This window comes from Diceros bicornis, unplaced genomic scaffold, assembly GCF_020826845.1.
Source record: "Diceros bicornis minor isolate mBicDic1 unplaced genomic scaffold, mDicBic1.mat.cur scaffold_233_ctg1, whole genome shotgun sequence".
NCBI lineage: Eukaryota > Metazoa > Chordata > Mammalia > Perissodactyla > Rhinocerotidae > Diceros > Diceros bicornis.
In genome coordinates, this window is record NW_026691114.1 from 159,339 (window position 1) to 174,743 (window position 15,405).

The window sequence follows — 15,405 nt, forward strand, 5'->3', positions numbered from 1 at the left end:
TATTCAGAGTTAGTTGAACAGTTTCAAACAAAATTAGCATGGAGCGATACTCAGGGCCAGCTTTGGGTTGGTTATCAAAATATTTTTCTCTTTTTTTTCCTTTTCTTTCTTTCTGTAAAAAAATTTTTTTTTAATCTCTAGGAGAATGCTCTTTGGCAAGTATGTATTATCTAATATATTCAGCTTTCAGTTGCTACTTTTTTCCAGATGAAGATGAGCTTAATTGAGGTTGTCCTTTTAAGATTGCAGAGCCCTTCAACATCTCACACAAAAGCATCTAGAGGCTTTTCATTTGCCTTGAGTATGTTTCAGATGTACAAATATTATTTACTTTAAACTCCAAATCAAAAGGTGCACAGTAACTGTTTTAAATAAAACATTTGTCAAGACTGAAATATATATAAATTCAAAGCAAGGCTTTTTTTTTTTTTCCATTATCAAATCATTTATGGTGAGGGAGCTCAGTTAACAAATTTTAGGGTATGTATTGGAGGAACTGTTGAGCAACACACTTCAAGCAAGCACTTATTAAAGGAATTTATTTTCAGACCTCCAAAGATAAATGTTACAAACCCACTCTGCAGCTAAGCTATGGAGTAAGTTTTCCATTTCAGATGCTTCTAAATGTTTGCTTGAATAAGATGGGGTAAAGCTTGATTTTGGAGAAGTGAAGTTGATGGGTGAAATGTACCCAGTGTGCTCTTCTACGGGGGCATTTTGAAGAAGTGAAGAAAACATTCAGCTACAGGCTCAGCACTATAAAAGCAGGTTTGTAGTATGAGGGTCTTGAAGGCTGATGAATGGGACTCCAGCCCTGAGAGGGAAACTCTATTTTGTGAGCATTTAAATCGATACAGTGGAAAGTATAACACCTCCTAGGGAACATCGAAGAAATTGTGAAAAATAAAATAAGATCTCTTTTTTTTTTTATGAAAGGAAAAAAAATAAAGCCCCAAGTACTACAGTAACAAAGTAGATTAACTGGTTTAGCAATAAAATTCTCAAACAACCCAATGAAAGATAATTATTCCCTGTTGTAGGAAAGACAAAGGATATGAACCTTTCTTTTCCCTCAATGAGGGGCTTGTTAATATCTTAAAAAGATTTTGTAGTGCTTTCTATTTTCTTTCATTTTCCTCCAGCTCCTTTCCTGAATATGGAACCAGAGTGTCCCTTGTTGTGAAACATTCCCTGGGAAGAGGCGCTAACCTTGTATCGCTTTTAACTGTAGTATACATTTTTCATTTTAAATGGGAGCTCATAATGACATTGTGTAGACGGGATTCCAGGCCCCGTGATTATCACCATGTCTCCTTGAGCTGCGCCTCTGGAATAAAATGTGAAGGAGGTAGCCCTCTGGAATGAATAAATTCTGTAGCTGCCTGTAATTATTTATTAAAATAGGTTAAAGAAATAGGCTAAAAAGGAATCTGCCACCCATGTTAGAGATAGTGTAATAAGGGTACATAGAAAGGGAAAATTAACACCAGGGAGGAAAGAATGTTAAATATGTGTGTTCAAGAATACGGCCATCTCTGCATTGTTGGCTCACACGCAGACACACTCCCGGGTTTTTCATTTGGCCGGGTGGGCTGTGCTAATGAAAACGTGGGTTACTAATACGGATGTGTATGTCTCTAATTAACATGAGAATTGAGTGGTAAACATAGCCAGGAGAGAATTCAAGAGATGGGCTAAAAGAGAAGCCAGTGCATCAGGAGGGGAGGGCGAGGAGACGGGTTCCAGAGAAGAAATGGGTCAGCCCTTGTTCAGATGGGTTTAATTTTGTCACTTGAGTCAAAATTGGAAACCCGTTTTCTAGTACAATTGCTTCTGTGTTTAGTAGGCACTGTACTTACAGGCTCCGTTCATTGTGGGAGAATTTTATAAACTTAGCACTCCATCATCACACCATCTCGGGGGTCAACTTTCCACTTGTGCCTCTAGCTCTTACGCAAGGGCTTTTACAGTGTCTTCTAATATATAGGATTCATCCTCGGTTCTGAGAAGAGCTTTTAAACTTAATCCCTCGTTGGAGTACTAATTTGTTTCCTCATCCTTAAAAAGTACTTGTGATTAACTTTCATCAGATGCAATAGGTTTCTCTAGTATGGCCCCTCAAGAAATGTAGGTTTGTGAATTTTTTGTTTTGTTTTCTTGCTGTTGTTGTTTGTGACGGCTGGGGATGAGTACAGTGGAAGGGAGAGGAATTGATTATAGTTGCTGATATTATTATATTTGTTCTTTTTTTAAGTCTAAAAAATGTAACTGGAAATGATATTTGTGGACAGTTGCCTTAAAATATTTCAAATCACGTTTGACTAAAGAAAACAAAAACTACCGCCTACTAAAAACAAAAAAAGGAGCCTTTAAAGATATGCTTTGATATGTCACAACTTATTTTTGCTTTTTCATTCTGGTTTTAACCATGACGTTTGAGTGGAATATTATGCCATGATGTTTATGTATGAAAAACAGAATACACTTGTATATGTTATAGAGAAGGAAGCTCTTTCTAGGAAAATGAACATTTTTCCTTTTCTTATGTTTTTGGGAATGATTTACCAAAGTAGCAAAATGACTCACTGTGAAGGCAGTGTTATCTGTAAAAATAATCAGTGTTCTACTTCCTTTCATACTTATAAGGCTAATATAACAAAGATGTTGCAGAGATTAAAAAATGTGTTAGAATCTTTTTAACCATATGAATACTTATGAATTTTATTGAAGCTCATACGTAACCACTCTATTTAACCAATTTAATAACATGTATATTTTTCTTAACATTTAATGCTAAGCCCCAAAAACTGTGTCCAATGAAAATTTACATTTCCTGCATAATATCTGCATTTCCTTGCTAATTTGTTAGGAAAAAAACTATGAATCTATGCAGAGAAATGCTTTGGATTTATTCTTTGAAAAGTAATACATGTTACATGTAGAGGGTAGTGGAACTACACTTACACATGAAGAGAAAGCAGAGACCTCCAGTGTCTCAGGTCGGAAAATGAAGAGAACTTATAAAAAGGTACAGCTAGAAATGTCATTCCAGTGGATCTCCCCACCACAAAGTTATTACCGTGTGAACAACGTTCATTAGCTTCACCAATATTGTGCTTCTGTTTATTTGCCCATTACCATCTTCACAAAGTAAATCATTCCTGTTCCGCCCAGATTGCTTCCCTTTCCCCGCCCTCTGAAAACCGACATTTGCTACCTGTAAACAGGGGACACCCGCTCAGCGATAAGTATAATAGCTTAAATTGAATTTTCCTCTGAATGATTTAGTGAATACTGGAACACATTTTTACTTTGTTGTTTAGACTCAAGAAGGCATAAAATCTCCGCCATCTATTTATCATGTAGTTATTTTAATGTAAACATGTGTCCATTTAGATGAAGTCTTTTCATTATTAAGCTAATTCTGAAGCATCTCAGATAGACCATGAGAAGGGAGCACAACTCTTGCTGATGGGGAACCAAAATCTGCCTCCGCTCAGCCTGCTGTCAGATACGTCTTCATTAGTTTTTTTTTGTCATTCACCAGTGGCAAATGCTGTATAAATGGAATGATGATCAGGTCCGCCTTGATAACTTGTCTTATCTCACTAGTTTTCACATCAAAGTTAATCAGCAATGTGAATTGTAATTGCTAGAGGAGACAACGCGTAGATCACTGGTCGTTTTTTTTTTTCCTCCTGTATGGCGTCTTGAAACATCAGCAGGCTGGCTAGAGCAGATAGGCTCAGGAGGAAAATGATGTGCAAGGCATAATAAGCAAGCTGCTCAGAATCAATGAGCTAACCCAATAAGAAAAGAATAGCCAATCAATGTGAGTTGGGCAAATATAATTTAGAAATAATTGCTTGATTGGTTGCCTATAGTAGACTGATTTGCCACACACAAGGATTAAGAATTAAGATGTCAAGGCAAAAAATAATTTGGCAACTGAGGGCATGTAATTTTTTGTTTCCTTCCCTTTATGATTGAAAGAGATGGGCATTTGATATGCTATTGGCCAGAATGAAAACATTAGACATCCTCTCATTCTCTTTCTCCTCCCCTCACAATGCAGGCCCATTCAGAACACATTTGTGATACTCCTGGACAGGACATGAAAAAGGTGCAGATTAAGAGAGGGAGAGAGTGTTCCCATTTATGGTAGTTATGCCCGAAGGATGAATGGGTTGGTACAAGGTGTTTGCATCCCCGCAAAGCTGCAGCATCATTTGGAGGCACTGGCAAAGTGATAGATGCAGATGTTTGCAAAATACACCAATTGTCTGTCCTAGGCCGGAAGAGTTCTGATCACATCCTACATGTTCCTAGTGCAATTTTCCCTACAGCTATTCGCCAATTAGTAAAGGACCCTTGCTATATTCTTCTGTCTAAACTATTGGGAAGTTTCAGCCAGAAGGTAAATTTGCTTTGATCTACATTACACCTAATTAAGTCACCAGCAATGTCTCTATCCCAACATCAAGAAACGTGAAAATGTTAGATTATTTCACTGGGGATTAAACCTAATTTTCGCGTGTTCTGCATTAACCTCTTAGGCTGGCTAATCTGCATTGCTAATGTGGCTGAGGCAGCTGTCACAGCTAAAGAAAAACATGATCGTGCAATCCTTGAATGAATGATTCCTGGCCTGATTAGTCTTAGTGAAGTTAGCTGAGCCCTGGTGATAAAGAAGGAAAATTCCCAGGTTGCCAATAGCTTTGAAAATTATCAGACTGTAAGCAAAAATATACCTCATGATTCACAGGTTTCGGTCCAAATGCCGAGTTGAGTGACATTATTTAAGACTGACTAAGGCTAACTTGAATTGTCACTCGCATAAATGTTTGTGTTTGTTTTAAGGAACTAATGTAATGGATGCAGATTTAAATGCTAATAGAAGCCAGCCAGACACATAAAACCCCAGGTGTTGTTACTCTGTTGGTCTTTTATTAACACAGATTAAATTGTAATATTTTCTAGATAAATTGGCAAAATCAGACAGATGCATGGCCCCCCAGAACGGTGGATAAGAACGACTCTTGCAAGACTTCTAGTTTTCTCATAGATGCACAGAGCACGCTTACACTTTCACGACTCTCTGTCACTGTCAGGTTTTTTAAAAGAGAAAATTAGAAAAATGTGTGCAGTGTACGATGGTAATTAGTCTTCAGGTGGTGAGCATGATGTAGTCTATACAGAAATCGAAATATAATGATGTACACCTGAAATTTATGTTATAAACCAATGTTACCTCAATTAAAAAAGAAAAAATATATATTTATAAGGATGAAAATTGGTTTCTAGTCATTGGCTAGAAGGACTTTCTCAGCTTATCTGCTTTATTGCAAGGGTTGGGCATGTATTTTTCCTCATCCTGCACTTTGCTTGGAATCGGGCTTTGCTGCAATTTCAAGCCTTTGCTTGCTTCTCTCCATTTGATTTCAAAAGCAAGAGATCCACCATGATGGGTAATCTTCAGATGTGGAAAATGTTCAAGGGAGCTTGGTGGCTACAAATAGAGCTAGGAGTCCATTTAATCCGATTAGCAGTTCAGCACAATGGGCCTGCCCAACCCATTATGGGAAATGAAGCCTTTACTTTATTTGTTTCTATTAGCCAAGAATTAGTTTTCAGAAAAGTGGAATTTTGCCCCATCAGATTGCCCACACAATCAACAGAAAATAAATGAGGAAATAGTCTTATGTGTCAATATTTATCTTTTGGCCCTAATTGTCCACAGAGAGGACTTGTTGAGCGTGTAGAGCTGGCAGCCACGGTTTATCTGTGTGCTCTTGATTGCTTCTCCCATTGTGTAGGCACAGGAGCTGCTACTCGCAGGGTAATGACATCTCAAAGGCAGAGCGCCCTGGCTGGAGAATAAAGGCATTGTAAAGCTCTAAGAACACTGGATTGGAGAGCCAAGAAGAACCCTTGATGGCTGGGAAGGAAGGTAGACCCCAGCAAATTACAAGGCATTTGTGACTGGGTTTCAAATGTGGGGGCGGGGAGGGGTGTGGAATAAAAGGAGTGAAGAGATACACGCATCCTTTTTCACCCAGGTTCCTGGGCATCTTCCTCCGCCCGTTTTCCAGGAAGCTCAGCTGGCTCCATGACTGTGGGGGTGCAGTCCTCTTGCTTTTGTTGCCTCTTGTTGGTTGCAAAGTTTTAATGTCTAAAATACTCTCAAGTTTCCCTTAACGATAATGATAATCAAAGTCATTGTAACTAAAAATATTTGAGCACTCACTACATACCAGATATTTCTCTAAGCACCTGATATTTGACCTCCCCGAGGCCCCCTGAGACGGCTGCTATCATGAGGCCCATTTTTCACAAGTAGCTGGGGCCCCGAAAATAACTCGCCCAAGGTCACTCAGCCGGTGGCTATGGAGCCAGGCCTTGGGCGCAAGCAGTCTAACTCCACGCTGCTCATTACCCCTGGGCCCCAGAGCCCAGGCCCCGACCAGGGAGCCAGTGTCTCCTTAAACGTTGCGCCCCGCACACCTCGCTCGCCAAAGCGCTGACCAGAGGCCCCTTTCCCAGAGACCTTCTTTCTGGCGGATGGCTGATCGCTCTCTCCCCATCCCGAAAAGCCCAAGCCCACACCAGTGGCAGAAGTGGAATGTGAGTCTCTCGCTCGCGGTCCCATCGACCAAGTGTTTTCAAGAGCACAATCCATTCAGTCCTCACACCGTCTTTTCCTGGAAGGAGGGACAGAAATTTCAATTATCCAAGCCTCCCTTAGGCCTCTCAGACCACGGCTACGTAGACTTCCGAGTCAGCGAAGACCACTCCTGAGGGGTCACGCCTCCGCAACTTATCTGGACTGAAGACAATGTCTGTGAACTGACCCCCTTTCCCTCGCTCTGCTGAAAGACACCCTCCCTTCTGGTTCCACAAGATGAGCTGTGGCTACCGATTCATTCCAAGAAGATAGCAAATGGATCCAATCACGGAGCACAGCACACGTTGGATTGGCCATAGACACAGATCCGTAATCTCTTCCATAACTCCAGCCTATTGCACAAAGTTAACAGGCTCTTTTCTTTCCGGCTGGATCTGATAGCATTCCAGGAAGTCTTTGTATCGCTTATATCACAGGATCACTGTACCTGTGTGGGAGTTAACAAACCTGCAGTTATGAACTCCTGATATTATCTTTTAGTGAATTAGATCTGCCTTCCCTCTGAATAGCAGAGTTAAGAAAGCTGAGACAAGTTCTTAAAAAAATATTTCTTTGAATTCTATATTACTCACATATGGATTATTTTCTCTTTCTAGCAATTCTGCTGGGCTCATTCTTTTCTAATAATGTGATGCATCATCACAATGCCAAATATATTTTTGACCTCCAATAAGAGCATCTTAGAGAGACAGGACAGGCTCATTAACATTAGCATCAACGTCAACACTAGTTGCATGTCTGTGAGTTGCCCAGTTATATTTGACATGTGTATCAGTTTCCTGTTGCTGCTATAACTAATTACCACAAACTTAGTGGCTTAAAGTGATACAGATTTATTCTTTTACAGTTCTGGAGGTCAGAAGTCCAAAATGGGTCTTAAAGGGCTAAGATAAGGGATCAGTGGGGCTGGTTCCTTCTGAGGCTTCAGGGGAGACTCCATTCCCTGCCCCCTCCAGTTTGTTGTTTTTTTTCTGTGTGTGTGAGGAAGACCAGCCCAGAGCTAACATCCATGCCAATCTTCCTCTTTTTGCTGATGAAGACCGGCCCTGAGCTAACATCTATTGCCAATCCTCCTCCTTTTTTTTTCCCCAAAGCCCCAGTAGATAGTTGTATGTCATAGTTGCACATCCTTCTGGTTGCTGTATGTGGGACGCCGCCTCAGCATGGCCGACAAGCGGTGCGTCGGTGAGCGCCCGGGATCCGAACCTGGGCTGCCAGTAGTGGAGCTCGAGCACTTGGAGCGCAAACACTCAACCGCTAAGCCACCGGGCTGGCCCCCCAGCTCCAGTTTTGAGATGCTGCAACATTCCTTGGCTCATGGCCGCCTCACTCCAACGTCTGCTTCTACCCTCACATCCCCTCTCTCCCTCTTATAAAGACACTTGTGAGTATTTCAGGCCCACCCAGGTAATCCAGGATAATCTCCCCATCTCAAGAGCTTTAACTTGATCCCATCTGAAAAGTCCTGTTAGCCATATAAAGTAACATTCACAGGTTCCAGGAATTCAGACTTAGGTCTCTCTAGGGGGACCATTATTCAGCCTACCACAACATGCAATTGATTCTGGAAGAAAGGCAAAGTGCTTGTCAGTCATTCACTTATTCATTCGTCGTCCATCTGCAAACATTGACTTGTGGGCACTGTGCTTGGCACAAGGGCTGCAGCAGGGAGCAAGACAGTGTTCTCGTTGTGGAGTGCCAGTTCCGGGGAGTGAGTGGCCATCCCCTGGGCAATCACACTGCAAGTTAGTTCATTGCTGGGGAGGTGCAAGTGGGAAAGGAAGAGTTGAGAGAAGAAATGAGGGGGAGCTAGAGCTAATCCTGCCTGGGGGGTGCTGGTGTCCAGCAAGTCCTCCCTGAGAAAATGCCCATTAGGCCAGGAGCTGAGGGAAGTGTAGGGCTTCACCAGGGGAAGAGGTTCCCTAAAGGTGGACAAACCAAGAGGACAAAGTGACCAGCCAAGCCTCCAATCTCTGTCAATCTAGAAGAGAAGCGTTTAACTGCAGGGACAATGATTTTTACTTGGTCTGCTGTAGTCAAAGTTGGGGTCCCTGCTGAGTGAGCACCCATGTTTGTGTTATTTGCTAAAAGGGCAAGGGATCTCTGGAGGTGGGAAGAAGGCAGGGCAAGCTCTGTGTGTGCCCGGCGGCTAAGGAGGCAGAAAACTTCCTCAGTCTTCCAGTTCTTAAGCCCAGCCCTTATCTGAGGAGAGGCGGCCTTTTGTTGTGTTTATTCCACTCTTTTGCAGGGTTAAATGTGGTGCAGAGCCCAATTGGCCCTGCTTCCTAGAAGGGCCAGGTGTAAAGAGTTTGTGACAGACCAGCTTTCCTCCCTTCTGATTGGACTAGGACGTCAAACAGCTTCCACAACCAAAATGCCATATACTAAGTTTATTTACACAGCCTCAGAATAGCTCCCCGTAAAATACTTAATCATTACAAAGGGAAAATAGTAAATTCACAGTGAAGAAGCCTGGTAGACAACTCCTTAACCCAGTGATCAGAATTAACACAACCAGTAATGGGACAACTTGACATCATGCACCTCTTAATAGGATGCACTGAAAAGGATATGATAGCCCTTCTGGGGTCTTCCTGCCCAAAACGCATCCCCTCAATATAATCATGAGGAAATATCACACAAACTCAAATTGAGGGATTTTCTACCAAATAGCTGACTTGTACTCTTCAAAGCTGTCATTATCACAAAAGATGTATCTACTTTTTGTCTTTATAGATTTGCCTATTCTGGTTATTGGATATAAATGGAATCATACAATGTCTAGTCCTTTGTGACTGGCTTCTTTCACTCAGCATGATGTTTTCAAGATTTGTAGCACGTATCAGTATGCATTTCTTTTTATTGCCAAATAATAGTTTGTTGTTTGGATATATTACATTCTGTTTAGCCATTCATCAGTTGATGGGAATTTGGATTGTTTCTGCTTTTGGTCTATTATGAATAATGCTTCTATGAACACTCATATACAAGTTTTTGTGTGGACAAAGTTGCCATTTCTCCTGGGTGTATACCTAGGGGTGGAACTGCTGGGTCATATGCTAACTCTATGTTTAACCTTTTGAGGTACTGTCAGACTGTTTTCTAAAGTGGCTGTGTTATTTCACATTCCCACCAACAGTGTATGAGGTTCCAATTTCTCTACATTCTCACCAACACTTGTTATTTTCTTTCTTATTTTAGTCATCCTAGTACATTTGAAGTGGTATTTCATTGTGGTTTTGATTCTTTATACTATTCTTAAAACTTTCCTTTCCATCTAAAATTATGTCAAAATAGAAAATGAAAAGAAAAATGTCCTGAACCATAATTACTCTGTAATGAAAGGACTTGGAAGTGAAGTCCTATCTTTCTCTTAAGCTGAGCTGATGAGCAAACAAATAGATCCTGAGGACAAGAGCAAGCTAGTGACCTGAGTTCTAGAAATTTGGATACTTCTGGGGTTCAGTGTTTCCACTCATTTACCCAAAAAACATTTATCAAGCCCCAGTTAAAATAAGTTACTAATAAGATGACTGTGGGGAAATGTGTATTGCTGTCCTTGTCATGTAAAAGTGAACTGCTTTCGAAGCTCTTTTTGGATGGAGATTGAAAAAACACATTCACAAATGTAATAAATGCATATCAAGTACCAAAGGCTATATTTATCTGTTCCGGTAAGATACCACATTAAGCATTGCAACTATGATTAGAGCTACCATTGGGTTAAGTTTATGGTAGTTCACTGTCATCTGCCGTAACCTATCTGGTTTTTGCTGAAACTCACACAGGTGAACTAGATGAGGATATGATGGGGACCACCACTTTTGCATTCTTAAAGTCTTTGAGGGTGATGCAATTCCTCCTGGGATGTCATGATTCTATCTTGGCCAGGACCAGGGAGGAACAGTTTTAAGGGCTTCCACTTGGACCTTCCTTCAATAATATCTCTTAATCCACATTAACAGGGACTCAACATGAGGATTCTGCCAGCTGCTAAGGATCTCCATCCTGATTATGCATATGAGTACTGGGAAAATAACTTTAAGATGGGTGTGAGGACCCATTGGAAACACTGTCAGATGGACTTGGGCCAAAATTCAATTTGTCATCTGATCTGCATAAATCCCTAATAGAGGCCACAATGCTGTTTTAGATCCCTTGGTGTCCGTGTCAGCTCGGATCTGTATCAAATAGCTCTCTAAAGGTTAGGGTATTTCCTCTTCTCTAGTGCACTTACTATGGCAAATGGCCAATGGTGGTCTAACGACTGAAAACCAGATAGGACACAGGGTAAGTTTATAGAAGAGCGTAGAGGAAACTCAAAAATCCCAGATTCATACAAAGAACATGGACTTTGGATCCATGAATATCTGGGTTGGATGCCTGCGCTACCACTCATCGGCCAAGCAAGGCTCTACATCATCTGTAAAGTGGTATTGTTAATGTCCACCTTGCAGGGACATTCCAAATAAATATATAGAGCAGAAGACACAGAGGAGGATCTCATTAAATAAGTAGCTGTTTCTATTAATATTACCAATGGGATGTCCATTGGTCATGAGTCATGGTTCATGCAGCACACGAATGTTCATGTGGCACAGTCTTAGCCAGTTGAATTTTGAGACCTTTATGAGTACGGAACAGTTTCACCTGGAACTTGGAGGCAACAAAACAGTGAGCACCTGCACATAATAAAGAAAGTGTGTCTTTGGGGCAACTGGATTTTACCAAGGAGCAGGAAATTAGTCTGAAATGATATGGTAATGAATACAAGGAGACAGATTTATACACTGCCTTAGTTAGGATCCTGCAAAAGCGGAGTGTCAGTCAAGGACTTGGGTGCTGGCAGTTTATTTGGGAGGTGATTCCAAGGAAGGAATGGGGAGAGTCATATAGAAGAGAAAAATCCAGTAAAATGTGTGCTAAGATTGTTACTGCTGTAGGCAACTGAGGCTCAGTTCTGTTAGGAAATCACATAAAATGCACATCTGTATTGTTGCTTCAAAAGACTAGAAGATGAGAAATTTATCTTTTAACTCCTATCAGCAATTGTTTGAGGGTTACCCCTGGAGGCCTTGGTTCCAGCCTAGCTGGGGGCACCTGTGGCTGAGTATGGCTCCAAGAACCCTAACAAGGCAGGTGGAGCTCTGTGATGGGTCCTTGAAACGGTCACTAAAACGACTTAGGAGATACCTGCCACAGCTAAAGCCAGAGGCCAGCTTAGGGCGTGTTATACAGGACACAAAAGAGGCTCCTACATATATTCGACGTTTTCAGATTTCATTATTATTCCTTGGCTAAGCCACTGAGGTGTAGTGTTTTCAACTAGCCTCAGTTTACCCATCTGCAGTAGTTTCACAGAAGACCATAAGGATTTTGCATTTGTTATACGGCTTTCTGGCATTTACTTCTGAGGATGCCTACCATAAAGCAGGAAATTGCTTGAGAATATTTTAAACATTATGGCCTTTCCTGATGCACAGTCACTTTGCATAGGCAGGAAGCGGAGAGCGTGGGGTAACAGGTCCAGCATAAATATCGGAAGCAATACATAGTACTTGGATTTGGAAGGGTGTCTAAATGATTTGGGTTCTACAAACATAGCATTTTTGGCACCTTGGGGCAGCTATAATCCTGTGTCCATAAATTTCATTTTATTTTAAGAGGATCTGCGCCTATTTTCCTTTAGCTGATAAGAAGTGTCCTCGCAATATGAATATACTTCAAAGCTTTTGTAAAAATTCATTTGGCTCTACCTAAGAAATTTCCCAGTTTTCCATTTTGGGCCTGGGAACAATGGAAATAGCTTTCTTTTAACTGATTCTGGAGAGAATTATAATCACTTTTTGGTGTGGGCCTCAGCTTTGGGGGGTGAAAGAGGTGCTGTGTTGATCGGCTCTTGAGCTTCTTGGTGACCCCACATGGACGTCCACAATGCCAGGGTCCACTCCACTTCCTCCAAAGCCTGTGCCGGCGGGATGACCACGGGGGACTGGCAGACAGAACGGAGGTCGAAGCCTCCGTGTCAGGCCAGTTTCCCTGTGATTCCCCTCCCCCCTCAAAAAAAGACAAAAGAGATGGATTTTCTCTGGATGAAATTTTTATTGTCAAGTCCTTCTGAATCAGCCTTTAATATTATGAGCCACAGTTTGGCATATGCTTTTGTGATTTCAAGAACGCTCTTTCTCTCAGGACAGAATGGGCCTCCGGTGTCACATGGTGAAATACGTCCTTCTTCCTCGGCATCACTTTCCTCCTCTTTAAAACTTGGAGCCTATTGGTTTGGACTGTTTTGATTGCAAGTGACAGAAACCGATCTGGAACTAGCTTAAAGACATAGGGGGCCCTATCACAGGGGTCCTCAGCTGTTTTATGGGGACAAGGGCAGCAATCCAGAGCTGTGAGAGGAATATGTCTGGCCTCAGGAACAACTGGCTCTAAGGACACACTCAGTCCCCAGCAGACTCTCTCTTCATCTCCCAGACGTGTCCCTTGCTATACATCTGCATAACTCCTCTCTCTCTATGTGGATTACTTCTTCTGTCTCTCTGGCCCATGAGGGAAAACTATGCAGCCCTGGAAAATTTCCAAGTATAATGTCATAAAGCCCAGCTCCCAACAGGAGGACAGACATTTCAGCTCCGTAATTCCCACAGAAAAACTCTAATTGGCTCACTTTGCACCAATCAACTGTAATCAGGGTTCCATTCAAGGAATAACATGGCAGATGCCTCTATAACCACAGTGAGAAGTCCCCAGAGAAAAGGAGATCATAGATTGCCAAACCATAATTCTCTCTTACCAAGGGGTTGGACCCAATGATTACTAAGGGTCCTTCTAGCTTTAACAGCCCACCTTGCATTCTCTGCTTGACTTAAGCTGACTCTCAGTTCAAAGGAGCTAATGATTGTGTGTTTCTTAAACAGAGGTATAAGTTTGCTCTAGCCAGAGGCTGAGCCTATGATAGTGGAACCAGAAGCATCCCCAGTTACTAATGCTGCCAAGTCCCCTCTATCCTTGGGCTTTTCATTCCAGGAGCCGTTACACATCTAAGCTTACAAACAGCTCCCTGGGCACACCATAATACCCAGCTGAGTATCCTGCCAGCTGAGGTTGCCTTTGTTCTGAGTTAGACCAGGAATCCTGCACAACTGAGCTGACGACTTCCAGGTTGGGGCTGTGGCCTCCACTGAGGCTGGACCAGGGTGAGATGTGCTGTCAAGCTTACTCCTGTGGGCTCGGTCAGGATCAGCTTCACTGAGAGCCTGGCTCCTTTCTGTCTGTTGGCCAGGGCACTCCCTTGGTTTTCTTCTGCGTGGGCCTCTGCATAGGGGAGCACAGGACGTCCATGTATGTCCCCAGGTCCAGGGGTTAGACAGACTGAGAGAGGGGAACACGGGGAGAGGGAAGAGGGAACACAAGAGAGCGAGTGAGAGAGAATGACAGCCTCGGTGAGGGAATCTGGGAAGGGTCGTCCTGTCACTTGTGCTGGGTCTGCTGGTCAGAAGCCGGTCCCTAAGCAGTCAGTGGTCCACAGGGACGTATAGAACAGGCAGGGAGCTCATCCCTGCAGGGGCACGCTGACCTTGACTCGAGTGTCCTGGTGGCGAAATGCTCCCTTCCTACTTGGGCTGATCCTGCGTTGAGCTCAGATCCTCCTCCTTGGGAGTGTTGCTCATTGCGGCCCGGGTGTGCTCTCCCGGGTTCCCTGGGCTCCTGTCGCCTCCAGGAGGGAGATGTACACTGAGGGGGCTGAGGCCAGAGCAAGCAGGGACCACTCCACCCTCCCAGCTCATTTGCTTCCTTCCCCAGGAGGGCCGACTCCTCAGGAGCCTCTCCTCACTGCTCACCGTCTTCTCTGCTCTGAGAGCACCTCGTTTCAGCCTCTGAAGAAGACCTGGGGAGAAGTTTCCAGGTGGGAAGGCCTCTCTCCATGGGAGCCCCAGAGTGGACAGGGACCTTAGACAGGGCTGGGCATTGTCCCCTCAGTCAACTTGGACTTCCTGGGAGGCAGCAACCCCTGGGGGCAGGGCCTAGGCTGGTGGCAGGTCTCTAAGCATCCCCACAATGCCCATCTTCCTGGTCTCACCTGATTGAGCACAGGCCTGCACAAGCACACCACCTTCCAGACCCCCTGGGGTTACGTGCAGCCCATCAAGGCCGCTGTGTCTGTCTCATTGTGTGGTTGTCCGTCTCACCTTCCTGGCTGATTCGCTGCTCTGTTCTAGATCCAACCTCAGGCGGCTGCAAAGTTGACCTTCCACGTCAGCTTGCCACTGAGATGGCTACTGTTTCCAGGAATGCTTAGGGGCCGGGCTTTGCCCACGCATGGCGACATCAAGTGGGCAACCTCTGACAGTGAAGCCACCCCCATTCAGGCTTGCGCCGCTCACAGGGCCGTCACACTGAGGGGGTGGGGACGGGACCTGCCCTGGGCAAAAACACCACGACTCTCACTGTTCTTCCCTCAGCTTCACATGCTCCTCAGTTGGTTGTATGTCTTTGGTCTCTTCCCAGAGGTTGTTTTCTGACAGCACGTCCGGTGTGATCATGGCTTTCCGGGAAGAGGATTGGCTGAATTCCTCACTCAACCATTCGGTGCGTCCTGCCGACCCACGCCGATCACTTTCTGAAGGCGCATCCTTTCAGCAATCTGAGGACCCAAGATTGTGAGTCTGTGTCCTGGAGGGATTTTGAGAAGAGCTGGTGGGATGGCAGTA